Here is a 23,369-nt window from a genome sequence, read left to right as displayed (position 1 = left end):
TTGAAAATTGATGTCACTTAAAATGGAATTAAAAAGAATTCAAGTTGCCTCTACCACCACCATCTTTTGCAGTTTGTTTAAAATGTCTTGGCCATGGGGATGCCTGGCTGGCTTGGTCGGTAGAGCATGCGACTCTTGATCTTGGGGTCACGAGTTCAAGCCTCATGTTGGGTATAGAGATTACTTTAAAAAAAAAAAAGTCTTGGTCATGGAAGGAATTGCCAGTTCTAAAACTAACTCAGTGGTGATGCAGTCTTTAACTGAGAAACAGTCTAGTTTACTGTATTTGTTCTCAAACTATGGTCTGAGGACTCCTGGGGGGCTCCTGGAACCCTTTCAGGAGGTTCATGAAGTTCCTGTTCCACTACATGGCGGCATGAGGCCAGCTTTTCCTTATATCCTCCAGTCAAAGCAACGCACTGAATGAAGAAGCAGGCGGGAGGATCCAGCTGTCTTCTATTAGATACAAAAGAGATTTGCAAAAATGTAAAACAGTGCCACTCTCTGATTTTTTTGTTTTGAAAAATAGTGGCTTTTAATAAAAATATTTGTGTTAACATGATGGGTTTTGTTCTTTTTAAGTCTTTTAAATTTCTTGGTTTTGATTTCCATTTTATATATATAGATGTGTGTATATAGAGAGAGATAGATGTATCTGTAGGTGTTCACCCACAAAGACAAAAATTCTTTGAGGTCTTTAGTTTTTAAGATCATAAAGGGATCCTGAGAGTAGAAAATTTAAGAATCTCTACCTTAGTGATTAAGAACTTCTAAGTCTTGGGATGCCTGCGTGGCTCAGTCGTTAAGCGGCTGCCTTCGGCTCAGGTCATGATCCCAGGGTCCTGGGATCGAGCCCTGCATCGGGCTCCCTGCTCCGCAGGAAGCCTGCTTCTCCCTCTCCCACTCCCCCTGCGTGTGCTCCCTCTCTAGCTGTGTCTCTCTCTGTCAAATAAATAAAATCTTAAAAAAAAAAAAAGAACTGAAGTCTTAATAAACCTGGATCAAACCCACCTTCCTGGGGCACCTAGGTGACTCAGTCTGTTAAGTGTCCAACTCTTGATTTCACTCAGGTAATGATCTCGGAGTCATGAGATCGAACCCTGGGCTCTACACTCAGCGCAGTGCTTGAGATCCTCTCCCTCTGCCCCTCCTGACGCTCATGCTCTCCAAAATAAAGAAATAAATAAATCTTTTTAAAAAGATTTTTTTCCTCCGCTAACAGCTAGGCATACAGCAAGGGAGGTAGCTGCTGCTGTTGCTGTTAATTTAGGGCTACCACCCTTGACAATAGCCAATTTAAACCCGTTTCAAGTGGTCATTCAGACGGCGTGAATACTTAGGGTAGCGAACACACAACTTTTCACATAGATGACTAAGTATTTGGTGAGTTCTGCTTGAGTACTAGTACTGTCGCTTGCAGAGTGCAGAAATCCAGCTTCTGCTGAGGTAAGGGACTTTTATTGGCGGGTATGGGGCCATGTAGTCAGAGAAAGGGCCCTATAGGGTTACATTTGGACAGAAGAATGAATGGAACCAGGGAAACGCTGCTGGGATTCCCCGCTACTCTCACTAGCCTCATAAGGCAGAAAAATGATGCTGCCACCTCTTCTCCCACAGGTGCTATGCAAGAGGGACCAAGTTCTGATTCCCCAAATCCCAGCTGCGTCAGGTGCCCATAGCAGGACTAGTCGGTAGATTCCTGTGGAACATAGTGACTGCCTGAGAACTCCGTTGGCATGGAGGGTAACAGTTCCCAGAAGAATGGGAGGGATGTGGGACAGACAACACAAGATGGGTCTACTTGGAGACATGCTAGGGAGTTTTTTCCAACATTGAGCAAAAACATCTTGTAACATATATATCCAGTTATTCTTGTGGTGCCTCATGAAACTGGTGGACGTGAATCTTCCCTGAGATATTAGTGAGATTATTTGCTGAGTGCCTGCTGTACGCTAACCTAGAGGACACAGCTGAGTCAGACAAAATCTCTTCCCTCAAAGAGCTCACAGGACTAGTAGGAGACTGCTGAGAAAAGGAATGAATATGGAAGTTCATTCTGGAGAGCTTGACAGGGCTCGGATCTGGGCTTGATCTTGAAGTGCCCATTCTCTCTTGGTTTTCCTTCTGTCAACTCCCGTGCCTTGTAGGGGCTCCTCTTCTTCAGTCCACCCTGAAGATTCTGTCCCCAGGGTTCCGCTCTGTCTGGGAGACGGCATCCTCACCCCTAGTCCCAGTCGCGTCTGGGAGCTGATTGTGCACTTCTCTTCCCAAATCCACTTCTGTTTATTTTTATTTTTTTTATTTATTTTTTATTTTTTATTTTTTTTTAAAGATTTTATTTATTTGAGAGAGGGAATGAGAAAGAGAGAGCACATGAGAGGGGGGAGGGTCAGAAGGAGAAGCAGACTCCCTGCCGAGCAGGGAGCCCAATGTTTTTATTTTTTTTTAAGATGTTATTTATTTACTTGTCAGAGAGAGCACAAGCAGAGGGGAACGGCAGAGGGAGAGCGAGAAGCAGACTCCCCGCCGAGCAGGGATCCCAGGACTCTGGGATCATGACCTGAGCCGAAGGCAGACGCTTAATCGACTGAGCCACTCAAGCGTCCCCAAATTCCCTTTCAGTAACCTCACTTTGGTAGTTTGAAATTGGCCAAGGTGGGTGTATTTCACACCACAGAAATTGGGAAATGCTGCAAATCAGAGCTTCCTTTCCCTGGAGAGCCTGTTGTTACCAGCACGCTACTGCATAGTTAGCCGGCTTTAAGATAATGGTATCCAAATGTGTCTGTTGTCTATCCCCGGCTGTGTGTCTTGTAGACGCTGCAAGCTCAGGATGTCGACTATGACTGACCTATCATTTTCCCAAACGTCCCCCTCCTCCTGGATGACCTAGCCTGGTTAATAGCATGGCGACTCATCCAATTCCTGAAGCCCAGGCATTCAAAAGGCATTTTAGATACTCTCCCCTCCTTCGCCCCTGCATGTAATCATGAAATGCTCTTCACTCTACCATTGTGCTCTCACTAAAATCTGTACCCTCTCCTCCATTCCCGCTGCCACGGATGGAGCTCAGGCCTCTGCATTTTTCTCGAAAATAACTGCCGTTCCCTCTGACTGGTCACACTGTCATTGGTCTCTTGGCTGCAACCTGAGGTGAGTCTTTAATTTTGTCTGATGCCCCTCCCACTGATTGACAAATTCCCCATCTTGAAGGAAGCCGAGTTCGTTTCCCATCAGACTTTGAACATGCCTAATCCTGGCTCCTCCAGCCTCCTCGCAGCTGGAACCAGGGAGGTTACCTAACCTCCCCCGGAGACACTCACCCTGCCGCCCACTGCGGCCGTGGGCAGCAGGCCCGGCAGCACCCAGGGCCCAGTGCAGGTGGCAGAATGGGTTATGACATCCAGTGTTCAACAGTCTCAACAGCCAGCACCTCCCCAAACTGGTTTTGCGGCATAGTGTTGGCTGGGGTCCCAGCGGCTGCCTGTTTGCTGAGCCCGATTCCCCATCATTCCTGGTGCTGCTGTGAACTCTCCAACACGCTTTCCTTTTTTTTTTCCCCTTAAGATTTTATTTATTTATTTATTTGAAAGGGGGGAGGGGCAGAGGGAATCTCAAGCAGACAAGCTGACTCTGCACTGAGCGCGGAGCCCAAAGTGGGGCTCTATCCCACGACCCTGAGATCATGACCTGAGCCCAAACCAAGAGTCTGACACTTAGCCAACTGAACCAGCTAGGCTCCCCTCCAACATCTTTTCAGTGTCCCCTCTGCTAGAAAAATCAGCCAGCAATTTTCTTCTCAGCTCTCGTTATTATCCCCTCCTGTCCCTACCAGTGGGCCCACACCTTTTCCTTATTCACTCCTTTTTTTTAAAGTTTATTTATTTATTTGACAGAGACACAGTGAGAGAGGGAACACAAGGAGGGGGAGTGGGAGAGGGAGGAGCAGCCTTTCCGCGGAGCAGGGAGCCCAATGAGGGGCTCAATGAGGGGCTCGATCCCAGGATTCTGGGATCATGACCTGAGCCAAAGGCAGATGCTTAACGACTGAGCCACCCAGGCGCCCCTTCCTTATTCACTCTTAAAGCATTCCTAAAAAAACCTATCATTTCATTATACTGTCCTCTGATATTTTTCACTCATCTCCTCAGCCAACAGATCACTCTTCTAATTGTCTATCTTTTCCATTCCTTGTTTGTCCCATGTTTTGATTAGGCTCTTTTCTTTTTTCTTTCTTTCTTTCCTTTTTTTTTTTTTAGAGAGGGAGAGACGGAGAGGAAGAGGTGGGAGAGGGGCAGGGAGGGAGAATCATCAGCAGGCTCCACGCCCACTGTGAGCCCGGGCTTGATCTCATGACCCTGAGATCATGACCTGAGCCGAAATCAAGAGTCAGATGCTTAACGGACTGAGCCACCCAAGCACCCCAATCAGGCTCTTTTCAAATCAGAATTCACTAAAGACTCGATTCCCTGTGTAAGGACATTATTTTCGTTAGATGCCCCTTCTTTCCTTTCTATTTGAATCAATTTTTGACCTACCGTAGAACACCTTTTGGGGGCCTCTTGCCTCCACTGAGCCCGCTGTCCATCCCCCTAAACTGGGCCTTCACCCCATGGTACAAAGCACCTCACACAGCCTGTGTGTGTAGAGTTCTGCGCGTCTCCTTCCGGCCTTGTACAAGTAGCTTCAGCTGGTCTGGCTTGACCCTCTGTGCTCTTTCCAAGAATATCTCCCACCCCATCCAGTCAAGCTCCCTAGTCCCTTGCCTCAGAGCTGGCCCTGCAAGGCAGGTGCTCCTCCAGGCGCCTCTAAATACACACTGGGCCCCTGCCTCCCCGTAAGGCCCCCAGCATGGAGGCTTCCTCTTTTCTCTGAACTTTTTGAGATCTCCCTCCACAGTGAGGGCATATTTCTAGCTATGATGAATTCTGAAACAGCACGGTGACTTTCGCCAAAGTGTCCCCTTCCTTCCCCTTTAGTCAGAGGAGCCTTAAGTATCAATTTTTCAAACTAATTGTGTCTACATTTTGGATTCTGAGACATGAAAGTATCCATTACACCAAAGTTGAACCTATCATCCTATACTTACAGGAGAACTAAACTTTTTTCAGATGCCTTGATAATTAAATATTCTATTTTCTGCCAAACTCCTCTTCTCATAATGGATTGCCTCTATCTGCCATCCAGTCAAACAGGTGAGAAACCTTAGAGTCTTCTTTAATGACAGCTTCACCCTCATCCCCAATATCTGGGCAGCCGCCATGTCCTATCTATCCAAGATCAATTTTACATCACTTAAATCCACTCTCTTCCCTCTTCCCCCACTGTGTAGGCCGTTAGCATCACGTGGGTCATTGAAATGGGTTCATTTATCCCCTCACCTATAAGAATCAGGAGCCCCGATAATAGAAAGTATCATAAAGAATAATCCCAGGGCCCAATTCTGTAGACTCTGAAGATTCTGCCTTTTCAACAAGCTCATGTTCTGTGGGTCTTCTAAACTATATTCTCCAGAGTCTTCAGAAAGGGTCTCCATTCTTCCACAGCTGTTGGAGAACATGGCAAAGACAGTGGAAGAAGAAAGTTACACCTGCCAACTATTTCTCTTTTTATCCCACTTATGGTTAGATCTCACTGAGTTTCAGAACTTCCTTTTTTTTTTTTTTTAAAGATTTTATTTACTTATTTGACAGAGAGAGACACAGCGAGAGAGGGAACACAAGCAGGGGGAGTGGGAGAGGGAGAAGCAGGCTCCCCGCAGAGCAGGGAGCCCGATGCAGGGCTCGATCCCAGGACTCTGGGATCATGACCTGAGCCGAAGGCAGACGCTTAATGACTGGGCCACCCAGGCGCCCTGAGTTTCAGAACTTCCCGAAAATACAATTGACTCAAAGGTATAAAGACATAGAAACAAACTAACACTAATAAAATGTTATAATAATCAGACGATGGGACTTCAATAGGGTGGAATGTTATTTTTCAAAACTGTAAAAACTAAAAACACTGAAAAGTATTTAACTCTACGGTGCCCAGAGGAAATAGAATCATCACGGGCATCGTGACGGCAGCAATCTATAAAAATAGACAACATGCAAAAATGAGATTGCAGTTAGGCAGATTAAATGATGGGGCATTTTTTAACTGTTTTCATTTATTCCTGTTACGCTCTCTCTTGCATTTAAAATCGGGAAAAAACAATCCCCCTAAGCAGCTAAACTGTCTAGTTTTCAAAAGGCTCCATTCACCAACATGAGTGATGCAACCTGTTGAAGCCTTATCCTCACAAGTTACCACTTCCATAAGTGCTCTTATATACACGAGGAGCCGAATTGCTCCTCCATCAGATCTTTGCTTTTGAACAAAGTCAGTTGTGGGACTCCTTGTCTCCACTCCCACCCCAGCTCATCTCGGAGACATCTGAGACTATACTTAGCTGCTTGCACCACCTGGTCAATCTCACCCTGTTCATTACCCACCCACTGTGTATTGCAATAAAGATGGCAGAAGCTGGAAGGCTCTGGAGACTTTCTCTCTCTCCTTGTTTTATCCGAGTGCCCAAGCACCTCTTGCTTCCTTATATCCCTGTCCTCCTGAGGATCCGGCATTACCTGTATTTTTACACTCCTATTCAGATTTTGACCTGAGGCCTTCTTGATTCCCAGTGTCCTCCTATAGGGAGAGGTCACATGAACTTAGGTTAAAATCCTGGCTCTGCTACCAGCACATGAAGTGACTCTGAACAAGCCTCTGAGCCTGGGTTCCTTACCTTTAAAATAGGGATAATAGCGGCACCAGGGTGGCTCAGCTGGTTAAGCATCCAACTCTTGATTTCAGCTCTGGTCATCATCTCAGGGTCATGGGATCAAGCCCTGCATCAGGCTCCACTCTTAGCACAGAGTCTGCTTGAGATTCTCCCTCTCCCTCTGCTCCTCTCCCTGCTCATGCTCTTTTTCTCTCTCTCAAATAAATAAATAAAATCTTTTTAAAAATTATAAAAAAAATAAAATAGGGATAAGGAGAAAAAGGTATATAACTAAGGATACTGTGAAAAAATGAGAAATAAAGAAAATTAGATGGCCCACTGAATGGGCCCAAGAATGGACCGTAAAGGGATCGAGGGCATTAATATATCCAAATAAATAATATGTTGATTTCTAAAGGGGATTAATCATAGAAACCCCAAAGTGGGGCTTCACTGAGGCAAAAGTAGGCAATGCTTCTCTGCAGAGGCAGCAGCCTTGGCCAATAGATTTTTAACTATTCACAGCCCATTGGCAAAGCTAACCTCAGTTTTGGAGATCTTCACCTGATAACTTTAAGTATTTGCATCATCTAACTTTCAAGAACCTGCCCCTGGCTTTCCACTGTACTTAAGGAAAAATTGAAACTTCTTACCCAGGCCTACTCATCTCCAGGTGACCTGGCCCCTGCCCTCCTTCCTGACCTCATTTAAGAATATCGTTCCTGGGACGCCTGGGTGGCTCAGTTAAGCATCTGCCTTCGGCTCGGGTCATGATCCTGGGGTCCTGGGATTGAGCCCCGTGTTGGACTCCCTGCTCAGCAGGAAGTCAACTTCTCCCTCTCCCTCTGCCCCTCCCCCCTGCTCATGCACATTCTATCTCTTTCTCTCTCAAATAAATAAAAATTTTAAAAACCAGCATATTGTTACAGATTAAATGTAGATGAAAGTATGAGATTCCAGCTGTCTTCTATTAAGTCAAACATTAAAAAGAGATTAAAAAAAAAAAATTGTCATCCCCTTTGGTGTTCACAGAGTTCCAGCCACCTAGGAGGTAGTCAGCCCCTGCCCCACGGCCTTGGCCTGGGACTCCCCTGCCACATCTCTGCCTGGCTGGCTTCTTCAAGTCTTAGAACTCACTTGAACTATCACCTTCCCAGGGAGGACTTCCCTGCCACCCTGTAGAAATGGCCACCCAGTTCACTCTTATTACATCAACCCACTTTGTTGGCTACATAGCACTTAGAGCTATCGAAATTGTCTCGGCCACTTACGTGATTACTTGTTTACAGTCTGTCTTCCCTCCTGGTTCGGAAGCTCCAGGAGAGCTCCTTAGTCTGTCCTGTTCGCCCCTGAATCTCCACAACCTACCATGGTGCTTTCATTGGTTGAATAAATAAACAAAGGAATGAACAAATCAACTGCCCTCGCTTTTATTTTGTTTACGCCTACCAAGCCAACTGTCGGATCAGGATTGGGGGGGCCACTGCGAAAGAGTATTAAACTGATGGTATCGATGTGAATATTTTTTCTCATCCCTGGAATAGTTGTGGTTCACTGTGGAATTATTTTTGTGTAATCTTTTTGTCTATGAGTCTAAGAGCCTCCTGAGTCTAACGTAATTATTGCTAATGTTTATTACTGTTATTACTTACTATACAACGATGTGCCAGGCACGGATGGGAACTTTACCAAACAATCATCACAAAAATAGAATCTAGGAGGTTGGTGCTGTTACTGCCCCATGTTGCAGATCAGGAAACTGAGACTCAGAAAGTCTAAGTGACTGTGTAAGTTCTCATCGTCAGGGACGGCTGAGGCAAAATTTGAATTGGGGTTCATCTGACTCCAAAGCTGGTGTGCTCCTCCCTAGTCTCACAGCTGACACCCACCTCTTCCCTTCCCCACCCGGAGTATTCAGCCCACCCTCTCTTAGTCTTTGGTGATGATGATTCTACCTTACCCCATCCCTTACAGAGGCCTGGCCTCCCTGCAGGGCCATCATCCCTACCTCTATCCCCCAGGGACCACTGATTCGTTCTCCATCCTTATAGTGTCGTCTTTTTGAGAATGTCATACAATGGAGTGTATGTCACCTTTTGAGACTAGCTTCTTTCCCTCAACATCACTTCTTTGTGATTAATCCGAGTTTTCGTGTGTATGAATAGTGTGTTCCATTTTATCCCTTCCATGGTATGGATGCACCACGATTTGCTTACTCATTCACCTGTCGAAGGACATTTGGGCTGTTTCCCAAGTTTTAAGTCTCTCATTTTTGTTGTTGTTGTTGTTTTTTGTATTTATTTTTTACAAATTTTTAAAAATTGTAGTAAAATATATACATAGCATGAGACTTACCATTTTAAGTGTAAAATGTAGTGGCATTTAGTACATTCAAAATGTTGTACAGCTATCACCAACTATTTCCAGAACTTTCTCATCATCCCAAACAGAAACTCTGTACCCATTAAGCAATGATTCCCCATTCCTCTCTCTCCCTAGCCCCTGGTAACTTCTGTTCTACTTTCGGTCTCCATGAGTTTGCCTGTTCTAGGGACCCCACATAAGTGGAACCATATAATGTTTGTCCTTTTGTGTCTGACCTACTTTACTTAGCACAATGTCTTATAGGTTTATCCATATTGTAGCATGTGTCAGAATTTCCTTCCTTTTTAGGCTGAATGATATTTCATTGTATGTATAGACCACATTTTGTTTGTGCATTCATCTGTCGATGGATACTTGGTTTTTTCCCCACATTTTGGCTATCATGAATACTGCCGCAATGAACATGATGTGTACAAATATCTCCCTGAGACCTTGCTTTCAATTCCTTTGGGTATATACCTAGAAATGGAATTGTGGGATCATATGGTAAATTCATGCTGCTATAACAAAATACCACAAACTGGGTAACTTATATAACAGAAATTTATTTCTCATGGTTCTGGAGGGTGGGAAGTCCAAGATCAAAGTCCTAGCAAATTCAAATTTTTATAAGTTTTTTTATTTATTTTAAGTAATCTCTACACCCAGTGTGAGGCTCAAACTCATGACCCCAAGATCAAGAATCACATGCTCCTCCAACTGAGCCAGCCAGGTGCCCCTAGCAAATTCAATTTCTGGTGAAAGCCCTCTCCCTGGCTTGTAGACAGTCATTTCTGGCTATGTCCTTACATGGCCTTTCCTCAGTATGTGCACTTGGGGAGAAAAAGTGAGAGAGAGAGAGAGAGAGAGCTGATCTCTCTTCTTCTCTGTATAAGGACACCAATCCTATCGGATTAGGGCCCCACACTTGTGACCTCATTTAACCTCAATTATCTCCTAAAAAGCCTATATCCAAATAGTCACACTGGGGGCTAGGACTTCAACATATGAATTGGGGAGGTGGGACACAATTCAATTATAGCAACATCCTTGTCAATACTTATTATTCTCCTTTAATAAAAAAAAAAAGTCTTAGGCAGTGAAGTGGTATCTCATAGTTTTGATTTATATTTTCCTAATGACCAATGACATAGAGCATATTTTCATGTGCATCTTGGCTATTTGTATATCTTTGATGAACTGTTCATTCAGGTTCCTTGCCCTTTTTTTTTTTTTTTTTTTTAGATTTTATTTCTTTATTTGACAGAGAGAGACACAGCGAGAGAGGGAACACAGGCAGGGGGAGTGGGAGAGAGAGAGAAGCAGGCTTCCCGCGGAGCAGGGAGCCCGACGCGGGGCTCGATCCCAGGATCCTGGGATCATGACCTGAGCCGAAGGCAGCTGCTTAACGACTGAGCCACCCAGGCGCCCCTCAACTATCACTTTTTATGAAATTCTAGTTGGAGCAAGTGGTAGCAAACACCAAAGATTTCAGAAAAAAAATTGTGGGAGAGAAGCATGGGATTGAGAAGGATTCTGTTCGTTCCCTTCAATATCCCTGAGAACTGGGGAAAGCTGCTTAACCAGTCATGGTCCTGGTGGCAAACAGCAGAAGCCAACTGGCTAGCTCATGCCAGAAAGGGTTTATGGGGAGAACGTGGGATGGCGCACAAAATGGTGGGAAGGCTAGGCAAGCAGCTTAAGCTGGAACCAAGAGGGACCTTTGTCAGCCAAGAGCAAACCACAGGACTGGCCCTGGACGCCTTACTGGCCTGGCAGTCTGGGGTGCCTCCCGCCCACTGCTGGCCCCCGGCTCCACCTGCAGCTCCGGAGCCTGGGTCCCATGGCCGTGCTGGCCGCCCAGGAGGGTGGAAGGGGGTGGTGATGTTTGATTCATTTCTGCTTCTGGGATGGGAGTTGGGGGCTTGAGATAATGCCCCAAATCGGAAGTGTTTGGAGGCTGGGCAGCCAAAGGGATGAATATTCTCAGGACTATTGTTATTCTACCTCAAAGCTGGACACTACCTGGTTCTTCTTTCTTGACACCGTGGCTCAAGCCTCTTCCTTCTTAAAACTTTGTCTCTCCCGAGACTTCCTCCTGCAACTCATCTCCCTCTGTAGCCAGATGTCTTAAAAGGACTGTCCATACTCATGGGCCACTTTGTCACCGACCCTCCCAGCAGCCCGCCATTTCTTCCCACCACTCCACTGGAACTGCCCACCGAGGTTACCAGGAACTTTCAGGTGACAACCCCACTTGTCGCTTTCAGTCCTTCTCTGCACTTGGTGAAACCCTCCACTCTCCAGTTACCTGCTTCGTTTCTCTTTTAACTGAGGCCGAATGTTATATATTATGACAGGGGCAGATTCGAGTTTGATGGGGCCTGAAGCTGATGCATTTGGAGGGAACGTCTTTAAGAAAAATAAGACAGAGTTACATAGAGCAATTGCTAGAAACCCTTCTGGGCGTTCAAAGGAGCTGATGCAAGTGAGGGGCCATGAAGCTTAAGCTTCATTAACTCCATGAATCATCCCCGAGAAGAGACAAGCTAGTTTATGGAACCATTCTCTATCAAGGCACATGATGCATTTGTCAGTTTTTTTGCCATTACCAAAACACTACAAAGAACATTCGTACATGCAACTCTTTTGTGAACACGTGCATTTCTCCACGATAGGAATTGCCAACTGCTGGGTCACGGACCATTTCATTTTTATTTTCAGGTTTTATTTCAAGGAGGGCTACATTGCCCTCCAAATAGGTGTCACCAAATCCCACTCCAACCAGTCATTGTGGTGGGAATTCTCACACATCCTTGCCAGCACTGGGTATTACCATCTTTTTTGGGTTTTTTGGCCAAGCTAATGGGAAAAATAAAAGGCATTTCAATGTTATTTTAATTTACTGTATCAATTTCTAAGGCCGCTGTAACCAAATACCACATACTGGCTGGCTTTACAAAACCCAGAAACGGGTAGCTCAGTTGGTTAAGCATCCAACTCTTGATTTCAGCTCAGGTCGTGGTCTCAGGGTCGGGCTCCACACTGAGCATAGAGCCTGCTGAAGATTCTCCCTCTCCTTCTGCCCTTCCCCCCCTACTTGCACATGTGTGCTCTCTCTCTGTCTCTCAAAACAAAAATAAAAAGCCCAGAAACTTATTGTCTCACAGTTCTGGAGACTAGAAGTCTGAAATGGAGATGCCAGCAGGGCCATTTCCCTCTGAAACCTGTAGGGGACCATCCTTCCTTGCCTCTTCTTAGCTTCTGGTGGTGGTTGTCCACCTTTGGTGTATCGCTGATTGTGTGTCCTCACATGGCATTCTCCCTGTGTCTCTGGTGCTACATGGCCCTCTTCCTCTAAGGAGGACGATAGTCATATGGGATTATGGGCCCACCCTACTCCAGTATGACCTCATCTTAACTCATCACCTCTGTGACAACCCTGTTTCCAGATAAGTCACATTCTGAGGTACAGGGGGTTAGGATTTCCAGATATTTGGGGGAAGGGGGACACAATTCAGCCCATGACATTTACCTTCCTTTAATTCCTAGGGACATTGAACTTCTCTCCCTACATTTACTAGAAATTTGGATCCTTTCCATATTGGCCGCCCAGTCTTCTATTGGGCTGTGTGTCATTTCCCTATTTCTTTCAGTATCATTGATCTTTTTCACGATGAACCTGTTATATGTGTGGCAAAGATTTGCTCTCAGCTCGTCACATGTGCTTCCACTTTGGTTTTGGTGTCTGCCTTGACGTCTGTGACACAAAACTCCCCACGTTTCCCTCCTTCCCTCCTGCTTCCCTGGCTCTGCATCTGTCCTTCCTCCTCCCTCCCTTCCCTTCACACTTTCCCAACCTCATAAATAGCACCATGTCCATTTCTGCTCCAGCCAGAAGCATGGCACCTTCTTTGATCTTCCTTCTCCCTCATCCTCTATATCTGACTTATCACCAAGCTCCACCAGTTCAGCCGCCTAGTGGCTCAGTCAGCTGAGCATCTGACACTTGACCTCAGGGTTGTGAGATCGAGCCCCACGTCGGGCTCTGTGCTGGGCATGGAGTCTGCTTGGGATTCTCTCTCCCTCTCCTTCTGCCCCCCCCTCCGACCTCGCATGCTCTCTCTCTCTCTCAAAAAATAAAAAATGAATAAACAAGTAAGTATACTACTGATTTATATGAAGTATATTGATGTGTATTAAGAAACATAAAGCAGAATATGGGACAGAGAGGAGGGAGGAGCTATTTTGGCAGGAGGGTCAGGGAGGGCCTCTCTAAGAAAGTGGCATTGGAGCAGAGCCCTGAAGATAGTGAAGAATGAGCACTGCAGGCAAAGCTGCAAGCTGGGGACAGACTTGAGTGAATGGGGACTCACTGGCAGAGAGTATTCTAAGGTGTGGGATTGGGTTAGATCATCTATGGGATGAGTTTCAATAGAGAAGAGAAGGAATCCAAAGAACATGTAAAGGACGGGAGCCCATCATGCTCCATGCTGCCCAAAACCCACATCTCCCAGGTCACCTCTCATCATCGAGAACCCCAACTTCATCTGGTTCTGAACATCCCCTAATTTGCCCCAGTCTCACGTCTATTGTCCTTGTCATACACTGGACCCTGTCGTCAGGAAGTATAGTACAGCTTACAGAACTTCCATGTCTAACATCCCAGTCTTGGACCTCCACCTCCACCTGTATTTCTAGCTCCTTCCTTTTAGTCTCCTGATATGACAATTCTTCCTCACGTTTGGGATCCCTGAGCCACTGGACCTCCATCTTTTAACTGGTCATCATCTCCTAGATTAGATTTGTGGTCCATCATTTTAATCCATTCCTTGCTGAGCAGCTGAATGTGGCTCAACCAATGCTGAATGTTCTCATTTTGACTTCATCACACGAATATCAAGTAGGTCCTATGTGTAATGAAGTCAAAATGAGAACAGTACTGCTCAGAAATCCAACACCCACCCAAAATGCTGATCCATGTTTTTTTCTCCCACCTCTCTCGGAGATAGAGAAGTAATCAGTCATAAATACCGGCTCCTTCTTGCACTGGTTACATAGACATTTTGTCTGGATGAAGGTTGTCAGGGGGCAAAGAGATCTGAGGGCTGTCTACCCATCCTGCGGTGGGAAGTGCTGAGGCAGAGAGCTAGAGCTTTTGATTTGCACAAGCTGGGCGATGACACTAGAGGGGCTCCTGAAAGGGGAGGACACGGTATCTATTCATCAACAGTAGCTTGGAAAGAGAAGAGACAAAGTGTTAGGCTTCACCTGAGTTGGGAAGAGGAGGTTATATCTGGGAGTACAGATGGAAAAAGAGAGTTGGGATGAGTTTGGTGGTCCAAAGGAGTTGGAATCCTCCCTGGGTGCCTGGCCTCCGCAAGAGAGCTAAAGCAACTCCTGGAACCATGAGACACCACCACTTTTCACCTGCGTCAAGGAAATACTGTGTGCCATCTTGCCCTCAGAGGAGGGTCTCTCAAGACCAGCTGCCTGCACATTACCCACTGGCTGCCCAGCTAACGATGTTTTTCTGTCTGGAGGCCTCACTCAGGGCATCGAAAGTATTCCATGTGAACAATGACCTTGTCAATAGCGCATGACCTGTGTAAGCACTCCGCGGACAGGGAGGGTCTCTGGACATCTGGAGAGGGGGTGGGGCTCATGGTATTGGAAAGCCCCTATCCAGAACTAGCCTGGGATGATTCCCTTTTGTGGAGACAGTGGTGATACCTACTTCCAATATCCTAGCATTTCAGGGCCTTGCTCTTTTGGGGAAAGACACCAATGCTATCTAATTCTTTCCCCAAGTGGGGTGTAGTAGGGGAGGCTTCTAAGCCCTCTCTGTGCACAGGGTTTCCCGAATCCACCCGCTTAGCTCCATCCTCACCGCCACTTCCCTAGTGTGTGTCCTCTCTCCCAGATTGCTGCCCTGGCTTGCTCACCAGTCCCTCTGGCTGGCGGAATCACCCTCACCCGATCCATCATCTGAAGCCCAGTTCTGATTACATCACTTCCTGGTTTCCCATCAGGGTTGGCAAACTTCAGCCTGTGGGCCGAAGCCAGCCTGCCGCCTGTTTTTCTATAACCCCTGAGCTAAGACTGGTTTTTACATTTTTAAGTGGTTGGGAAAAACTCCAAAGCAGAATGGTATTCCATGACATATAAAAGTTATACGAAATTCAGGGGGGGCTTGGGTGGCTCAGTCAGTTAAGTGTCTGACTCTTGATTTCAGCTCAGATCATGATCTCAGGGTCCTGAGATTGAGCCCCAGGTCAGGCTCTGCACTGGGTGTGGAGCCTGCTTAAGATTCTCTCTCTCCCTCTCCCTCTGCCCCTTCCCTCCGCTTCTCCCAACCCTGCTCACGCATGTGCACACGTGTTCTCTCTCTAAAAAAAAAAAAAAAATTAGTTAAATAAAATAAAAATATATTGCTTTAAAAATTATATGAAATTTGAATGTCAGTGTGCATAAATAAAACTTTATTGGAACACAGTTACACTCGTTTTTTTCTGTATGATCTATGGCTTCTCTCCTGCTACATCAGCAGAGGTGAAAAGTTGCAACAGTCTAAAACATCTACTATGTTGCCCATTACATAAAAAGCTTGCCAACCTCTCCCTTAGGTCACATACTTATTCCCATTGCCTCCAGATTAAAACCCAAACCGCAAACTCTTTAACATGACCTTCAGAGTCCTTCATAACCCGTCTCCCAGTTCAACTTCAGGAATGTTAAAACTTCTAGCAGATTCTAGATTCTGGGATTCTTCCCACTTTTTTTTTTTTTTAAGATTTTATTTATTTATTTGACAGAGAGAGACACAGCGAGAGAGGGAACACAAGCAGGGGGAGTGGGAGAGGGAGAAGCAGGCTTCCCGCTGAGCAGGGAGCCCGATGCGGGACTCGATCCCAGGACCCTGGGATCATGACCTGAGCTGAAGGCAGTCACTTAACCAACTGAGCCACCCAGGTGCCCCCTTCCCACTTTTTAAAATGCCCTTGCTCCCCTTCTCTGCTCGGCCAACTTATATGTGTACTTTCAGGCTCTGCCCTGGTGTCACCTCCTCCAGGGAGCCCACTCTGACTTTCCCCAGGGCTGATTAAATGTCTCTCCGGTGAGTTCCCGAAAACCCCTCTATCACACTACCTGCCACAGGGCAGGTCTACGGGAGGTTAGCGGCTGCAGAGAAGCCAAATAAGCTCATGACTTAGAAGTGTCAGTTAGATTGGGCAGCTAGGAGATTGGTGATGACCTGCAAGAAAAATTTCAGTAGAATTGGGAGCAGAAGCCAGGTTGCTTTGGGGAGGAAGTGGGGTATCAGGAAACTGAGGTAGCCGGTGTAGATAACTCTTCCAACAAGTTATCTACTTTGGCTTAGGAGGAGAAGAGGCTAGTTGCTGGAAAAGGACCCAAGGTGGAGGGAGGGAGAGAGGTAGACACGTGAGGACTCTTGTTTGTTCTTGGCAAGAAATCAGTAGGGAGACATCAGAGAAGCCGGAGAGAACATCAAGGAGCCGAAGGTGGAATCTGGTTTGGGATCCTGCGCACAGTGGGGAGGATGGCCTTAGGCGGTGCCTTAGTCAGCTCAGGCTGCTATGACAGCATACCATAGACTGGGTGATTTGCAAACAACAAACACGTATTTCTCATGGTCCTGGAGGCTGGGAGTCCAGGTTGCACACTGCCTCGCATGGTGGAAGGACAAGAGATCCCTCTGGGGCCTCTTATATAAGGACACTAATCCCATTCATGAGGGCTTGGCCCCATGACCTAATCACCTCCGGAAGACTTCACCTCCTAATACCATCACATTGGGCATGAGGGTTTAACATTATGACATTTGTGGGATACAAACATTCAGCCCATAGCAGATGGAAAAAGGACATGTCTTCCCCTTAGAGGCAATAAGTGGGTGCAGTCAGCGGAGGGCACCTGGATGGCAGGACGATGGGAGCGTCCCTGTCCGAAGGCTTCCAGCTTCTGTGTGTAATAGAAGGGGAGGTCGGAGGTTTGGGGAGACTGGAGCGGGCAGGGTGAGCCGACCGGTGTGTAGTCTCGGACGCCTTGTTAGAGTTGACATCCACGAATTAACAGGCACTAGACTCTGCGGTGACATGGTTTTCTCCAGCAGAGCTGAGGGCCCCGGTGTTCCCAGGGAGAGGAAGAACGATCAGACTGCCCCGAGTTGGGGCTCCCAAGCAGGTGCAACAGAGAGATAGCTCAAGAGAAGTCAGGGGGTTGTCGAGAGGGTGGTCAGGGTGGGGAATTGCGGCACCCCCGCAGGAGCAGGAAGGAAGTGAAGACAGGAGGAGTGGAGCCAAAGACCATCTTAAGGTAAAGAACAGGAAGTGTGAGCTCAGCAATGAACCAACAGCTGGAGGGGAGGGACCACAGTGAGAGAAAGGGCTCCTGGGCTGTCACAACGCGGGGTGAGGTCACGAGGTCCACAGTTTGGCGCAGTGGAAGGAGGAAGGTGGAATGATGAGGCGAGAGGGAAGGCTGGGAGCTGAGCACACAGGCCATGTGTTGAATGGCCCCACACGTGGGCACCCAGACAGCAGAACAAAGGAGGGCCTGGGGAAGAGAGGAAAGAGAAAGCAAGTCTGGGCCCAAACTTGCTGTGAAGGGGTGAGGCAAGAACTTCAGAGGAGACAGGGTTTTGACCAGACACTAAAGGATAATGGCCTGGAGGGAGCCTCGGGCAGGTGCACCAGGGGCAAGGAACGAGGGCAAAGGAACACTGGGGGGGCGGCGGGGGGGTGGGGAGGTGGTGACCTCACAGAACAGCCTGACTTCTGTTCAAACAGAAGCTCCAAACTGCTGGCCTACAGGCCAAACCCCCACCCCCATGCTTTGCTTGCTCAGAAAATGAAGTCAATATGAAAACTATCAGGAGGTTTCTCATGAAGGTTCTTCAGATGGCAGGTGTCTTTCTGTTTGTTTTTTTCTGAGGTAGAATTCCCATACCATAAAATTCTCCATTTTAATGTGTACAACTCACTGGCTTCTAGTACATTTGCAAAGTTGTACAACTGTCATCGTTACCTAATTCTAGAACACTTCTATCAACCTCCAAAGAACGCTGGTTCGCACTGGCAATCATTCCCCACTCCAGCCTGAGCCCCAGCAACCAATCAATCATCTCTCTGTGTGGATTTACCTGTTGTGAATGTTTCATATGAACGGAATATAATAAATGGCCTTTTGTGTCTGGCTTCTTTCACTGAACACAATGTTCCCAAGGCTCATCCATGTTGTGGCATGTTTCAGTACTTCATTCCAGTCTATGGCTGCATCATATTCCATTGGATGGACATACCGCACGGTGTCCGTATAGTCATTCCTTGATGGACTTTCGGGTTGTGTCCACTGTTGGACATTATGAACATTGCTGCTGTGAACATTCACGTACAAGTTGTGTCAACTGTCTGGGATTCTCTCCCTTATATACCTAGGAGTGGATTGCTGGGTCACATGGTGACTCTAGGTTTAACCTTCTGAGGACCGGTCAATGGTTTCAACATTACTGCGCCATTTCACGTTCCCACCAGCAGGGTGGGAGGGGTTCTTGCCTCTCTTGAGAAACAACCGAAGACCTGACAGGACCGAGTCCACATTCTGCACGTGAAGCTGGATCAGGACACATGGGCTCTCCAGCTTGTCACTCGTCACCACACACAGTGGGCACATGGGCATTTACACCCCGCCATGAGTCCTTCACACTTCATGCATTTTCCTTACCTGCCAGACCCCAGAGTTAAACCCTAGAAGAGCAGCAAGAGTGGGGGATTCTGTTGACCAAGAACCAGCTTTCAAAAGGACCAAGCGAGAAGGTTTGGGAGGGTGGAGAACAGGGGTTTGGTAAACCAAGATAGGAATGACAGAGCAGTGTGGAGAAAGGGAGATGACCAGAGTTGCCGATCTTTGGGGCAGTGACGGAGAATAAGAGGTATGGCGGGCTGAGCATCCTCGCGGCAAGGGCTGAGGCCGGGCCCCTGCTGCGGTGGTCCTGGCAGATAGGGAAGAACCAGGCCTCCAGGCCCTCAGCCCAGTGCCTTAGCAACTCCAGGGAGAATTTGTCTCAATCTCGACCAGTACTGTCCACTAAAGAGAGTTATGAGCCACATATGGGTTTTTTTTTTTTTTAAGATTTTATTTATTTATTTGACAGAGAGAGACACAGGGAGAGAGGGAACCCAAGCAAGGGGAGTGGGGGAGGGAGAAGCAGGCTTCCCGAGAAGAAGGGAGCCCGATGCGGGGCTCGATCCCAGGACCCTGGGATCATGACCTGAGCCGAAGGCAGACGCTTAACGACTGAGCCACCCAGGCGCCCCTAAAAATCACTTCTTAAAAAAGATTTTAGGGTTTTTTTTAAAGATTTTATTTATTTATTTGACAGAGAGAGACACAGGGAGAGAGGGAACCCAAGCAAGGGGAGTGGGGGAGGGAGAAGCAGGCTTCCTGCTGAGCAGGCAGCCCGATGCGGGGCTCCATCCCAGGACCCCGGGATCATGACCTGAGCCGAGGGCAGATGCCCAACGACTGAGCCACCCAGGCGCCCCATGAGCCACATATGTTATCGAACTATTTTTATCTTTGCCAAACATGGAGTCTAAATGGTATCTTGCTGTGGTTCCAATTTAAGAGGTTAAACATCTTTTAATATATTTAAGAGCCACGTTAATTTCCTTTCCTGTGAACTCTTTGTTCACATCCCATGACTGCTTTTCTAGAGGATTTTGGTCTTGCACTTTTATAGGCTTTCTTTTATGCTTTCTTTTTATGCTGCGGAAATTTGTCCGCATATGTGCTGCCTATAGTCTTGTTCTGTTATTGTCTTTTGATTTTGTTATTTTCTCCATGGAAAATTTAAAAATTTTTACTGTGGTCAAAGTTGATGACTTCTGAGTTTTGAGTCATGCTTAAGTAAACCCACCCCACTGCAGGATTATAAATTTTTTTTAATCTGATACTTTTATGATTTCATATTTTAGATATATATCTTTGAACTGTTTGAAGTTTATTTTAATGTAAGTAATGCAGGAAGGATACAAATGCATTTGTTTCCAGATGACTACTCAATATTCCCAGAACTATTTATACTCTACTATTTCCTGTGTGTATTGGGGTCTGTTTCTGGACTTTCTATCCTATTCTATTGACCTGTCTATTCATGTTCCCCCAAAAAAGGATTTTTAATTACAGTAGTTTTACAGTAGTTTCTTTTAAGATTTATTTATTTATGGGGCGCCTGGGTGGCTCAGTCGTTAAGCGTTTGCCTTCGGCTCAGGTCATGGTCCCAGGGTCCTGGGATTAAGCCCCGCATCGGGCTCCCTGCTCCGCGGGAAGCCTGCTTCTCCCTCTCCCACTCCCCCTGCTTGTGTTCCCTCTCTCACTATCTCTCTCCCTGTCAAATAAATAAATAAAATCTTTAAAAAAAAAAAAAGAATTTTCTTAGGGGCATCTGGCTGGCTCAGTCGGTGGAGCGTGAGGCTCTTGGCCTCTGGGTTGTGGGTTCAAGCCCAACACTGGGTATAGAGATTACTTAAAAAAAAAAAAAAGAATTTTATTAACTCTTAAAAACCAGCTTTTCTGTTTCTTTTGGGGAGCCCACATTAAATTTATAAATTAATTGAGAGAGAATTGATATCTTTTTTTTTTTAAAGATTGTATTTATTTATTTGACTGAGAGAGACAGCGAGAGAGAGAACACAAGCAGGGGGAGTGGGTGAGGGAGAAGCAGGCTTCCCGCGGAGCAGGGAGCCCGACGCGGGGCTCGATCCCAGGACCCTGGAATCATGACCTGAGCTGAAGGCAGACGCTTAACAACTGAGCCACCCAGGCGCCCCGAGAATTGATACCTTTCTAATATTGATTTCCCTCCTTTTCTGACACAAAGCTACCATGCCATGTAATCTATTCTGCTCCTTCCTTTTTTTCACTCAACAATATATCCTGGAGATCTTTCCATCTCACTTCATAGAATATTTCCTTATTCTTTTGTACAGCTGCATAGCATTCCACTGGTAGATGTACCTTAGTGTGTTGACTGGTCCTCTATAGATGAATACTTACCCTTTGCATCTTTTGCTATTACAGACACAATTCATTTTGTGTGCACATACACCACTCCACCCCAGGGACTTTGTGCTCCTTTCCTCCCACCCCATATTCACATGGCTCACCTCCTCACCTCCTTTCTTCTCCAAGAAGCTCAGCTCGGCCACCTGGCACTCCCAAGCTCCCTATTCTGCTCGACTTTTTTTCTGTTAGCAATCATCACCTTCTAACATGTTATAGCATTTAGTTTTACAATTACATTTACTATCTGCTTCCTACCACCAGATTGGAAGGGTTTTGGTTTTGGTTTCATTTTGTCCAATTTGTTTACTCATTTTGTATTCTTGGCATACAAAAGAGTATCTAATGCAGGGGCGCCTGGGTGGCTCAGATGGTTAAGCGTCTGCCTTCGGCTCAGGTCATGATTCCGGAGTCCTGGGATCGAGTCCCGCATCGGGCTCCCCGCTCTGCGGGAAGTCTGCTTCTCCCTCTGCCTCTCTCTCTCTCTCTCATGAATAAGTAAATAAAATCTTAAAAAAAAAAAAAGAGTATCTGATGCAGAATGAATAAGCACTCAGTAATAATTGCTAAAGGAATGAATGAACATACAAACATATTGATAAGATAAATTCCCAGAACTGGAATTTCTGGGTCAAAATGTAAATCTTCCATTATATTTTCAAACTAATCTTTTTATCTATAATAAGGCTACTGATTATTTATTATTTATTTGTTTGTTTGTTTCTTTATTTTTAGAGAGGGAGAGGAGTGGGGAGGAGAAGCAGAGAGAAAGGCGGAGAGAGAATCTTAAGCAGGCTCCATGCCCAGCGAGGAGCCCAACACAGGGCTTGATCTCACACCATGAGATCATGACCTGAGCCAAAATCAAGAGTTGGATGCTTAACTGACTGAGACACCCAGCCTTCCCTAAAGCTATTAATTTTTTTTTTTTAATTTTTAAGTAATCTCTATACCCAGTGTGGGGCTTGAACTCCAAGATCAAGACTTGTATGCTCCACCAACTAGCCAGGCACCCCAAGCCTATTGATTTTTGCTTACTAAATTTGTGCTTAGACACTTACTGAATTCTTTCTGTGCTACAGATTTTTAGTTCAATTTCTTACATTTTCTAAGATATAATTGTATCAAATGTCTGTAAATAATATCTCCTCTTTTTTAATCACTATATCTCTGTTTTGTTTGTCCGTTTGTTTATTATATTGGTAAGTGCCTCTGGAACAATTTTAAATAAAAGTGATATAGTGAGTATCTTTGTTTTGTCCTGACTTTAATGAAAATGCTTTTAGTATTCTAGTATTTTATCCTTACAAATTGGCTTTTTGGCTTTAAGGGTGTGTGGGTGGGTGTGTGTAATTGTATTTTAAGAACACATCCTTCCCTTCCCATTGTTTAGAAATTTTCATTTTAGGGCTCCCTGCTCGGCAGGGAGCCTGTTCTCCCTCAGCATAATGCTACCCCTGCTTGTCGCTCTCTCCCTCTCTAACAAATAAATAAAATAAAAGCTTTAAAAATTTTGTTTTCATTTTAAATTAGGCATGGATTTTGACTTTTACCAAATACCTTTGCAACATTATGTAATAATCATGCAATTTTTCTCAAATGATTTATCAATATAGTGAATAATATCAACAATATTCTTGGGGCGCCTGGGTGGCTCAGTCGTTAAGCGTCTGCCTCCGGCTCAGGTCATGATCTCGGGGTCCTGGGTTCGAGCCCCGCATCGGGCTCCCTGCTCGGCAGGAAGCCTGCTTCTCCCTCTCCCACGCCCCCTGCTTGTGTTCCCTCTCTCGCTGTGTCTATCTCTGTCAAATAAATAAATAAAATCTTAAACAAAAACAAAAACAATATTCTTATTCTTGAACCATCCTATATTCTTGGTATGCCCAAACTCAGTTGTGGTATATATATGTTTTATGTGTTGCTAGATTTTATTTGCTAAAATTTGGCTTACAATTTTTGCTGTTATATTCATAAATGAGACTAGTCTATAGTGCTCCTCCCTTGTACTATCTTTGACAGATTGGGGTATTGATATGTAATATTCATAAAAGGCATTTGGAAGAGTTGACCTGACATAGTGGTTAAGAGAGTAAATTCTGGAACCAGGTTTAAATTTGGATCTGCCACTTACAATTATGTAGCCTGGACAAGTGATTTCACTCTTTTTTTTTTAGGATTT

This window comes from Mirounga angustirostris, unplaced genomic scaffold (assembly GCF_029215605.1).
Source record: "Mirounga angustirostris isolate CCGP_5_RB_7025 unplaced genomic scaffold, mMirAng1.0.hap1 SCAF_5, whole genome shotgun sequence".
NCBI classification, from domain to species: Eukaryota; Metazoa; Chordata; class Mammalia; order Carnivora; family Phocidae; genus Mirounga; species Mirounga angustirostris.
The sequence above is the reverse complement of the archived record's forward strand: the minus strand, read 5'-3'. Positions refer to the sequence as shown.